At 44.9% G+C, this 1,759-nt stretch overlaps 1 non-coding gene across 1 annotated transcript; it reads right to left on the bottom strand.

The window, feature by feature from the left end:
• Nucleotides 1-487: 487 nt before the first annotated feature.
• On the bottom strand, nucleotides 488-594 carry LOC141709475 (small nucleolar RNA R71). Its single transcript, XR_012570049.1, has one exon. It is a non-coding gene; the product is annotated as a small nucleolar RNA R71 (small nucleolar RNA).
• Nucleotides 595-1,759: the final 1,165 nt, after the last annotated feature.

The raw sequence follows: 1,759 nt of genomic DNA, 5'->3' as shown, positions 1-1,759 counted from the left end.
ACAACTGAGGAGACAAACGAAGTTCTTGATATTCCGGAGAAGTTAGATTTTGAGGATTCGGATTCAGGTGCTGAGCAGAAAGAACCAGTAAACATGGGAGATCGTATTGTTCAAGCTGATCCAGCTCTTATGGATTTTTCTCGGCCTAAAATTGATGATATTCAGTCAAGCATCCTTCATCCGTCTATTCAAGCTAACACCTTTGAAATCAAGCCGGGGCACTATTCAGATGGTGCAGAATTCTGTTTCTTTTGGAGGAGCGGCAACTGAAGACCCCAACATGCACATAAGGAATTTTGTCGAGATCTGCAGCACTTTTAAGTATAATGGCGTGACTGATGAGGCTATCAAGTTGAGGCTTTTCCCATTCTCACTGAGGGATAAGGCTAAAGACTGGTTACATTCTGAACCAGCTGGGTCCATCACTACGTGGCAAGATCTTGCGCAAAAGTTTCTGGTGAAGTTTTATCCAATGGCAAAGACTGCTGCTATGAGGAGTGCTCTTACTCAGTTTGCGCAGCAACCTACAGAATCTATGTGCGAGGCTTGGGAACGCTACAAGGAAATGTTGAGAAAATGTCCACATCATGGAATGCCGGATTGGATGGTAATCACTGGTTTTTATAATGGTTTGGGGGCCCAATCTCGGCCCATGCTCGATGCAGCAGCTGGAGGAGCCTTATGGGCTAAAAGCTACACTGAGGCGTATAATCTTATAGAGACAATGGCTGCAAATGAGCATCAAAACCCAACTCAAAGGATGACGTCAGGCAAGGTCGCAGGTATTCTGGAAGTTGATGCAGCCACCGCTATTGCAGCCCAGCTCCAAGCGCTATCAATGAAGGTTGACTCTCTGGCTACGTATGGAGTTAATCAAATAGCTATGGTTTGTGATCTTTGTGCAGGTTCTCATGCTACGGATCAGTGTTCTCTTGTCAACGAATCTGTTCAGTATGTGAATAATTATCAGCGACAACAGCAGCCTGTGCCAGCGACCTATCATCCTAATAACAGAAATCATCCAAATTTCAGCTGGGGGAATAATCAGAATGCTATTCAGCCACCATATCAGCAAGGGGTGAGTAAACAGTTTAACCCACCTGGATTCCAGCAACCACAGCAGTATGCTACAAGGCAATCATATCCTCAACAGGGAAGTGCAGCTGCACCTACTAGTGCTGATTTTGAGGAACTTAAGCTGTTGTGCAAGAGTCAGGCGGTTTCTATCAAGACCTTGGAAAATCAAATCGGTCAATTAGCCAATGCAGTGCTCAATCGTCAACCTGGCACTCTTCCCAGTGACACGGAAGTACCAGGCAGGAAGGAAGCTAAAGAGCAAGTCAAGACTATTACCTTAAGGTCTGGAAAAGTAGCTGAGGATGAAAAGGCAAAAGAAGTAGAAGCTGAAGTTAGAGATAAAGAATCTAAGAAAAAGGAGAAAGCGGCGGAACCAAGGAAGACTACTGTTGAACACACTCTGCCTGAGGCTAATACAGGGGAGAAACAGCTCTATCCTCCACCACCTTTTCCTAAGAGATTGCAGCAACAAAAGCTGGATAGACAGTTCGGGAAGTTTCTGGAGGTGTTCAAGAAACTTCACATCAATATACCTTTCGCTGAGGCTCTGGAACAAATGCCTAGTTATGCGAAGTTTATGAAGACTATTCTTTCAAGGAAGGTGAAACTGGATGACCTTGAAACCGTTGCTCTCACGGAAGAATGCAGCGCGGTTCTGCAACAAAAGTTACCACCAAAACTG

The sequence above is a fragment of the Apium graveolens genome, chromosome 2, assembly GCF_009905375.1.
Source record: "Apium graveolens cultivar Ventura chromosome 2, ASM990537v1, whole genome shotgun sequence".
Classification (NCBI taxonomy): Eukaryota; Viridiplantae; Streptophyta; class Magnoliopsida; order Apiales; family Apiaceae; genus Apium; species Apium graveolens.
This window is presented reverse-complemented; position numbering and strand designations above follow the sequence as displayed.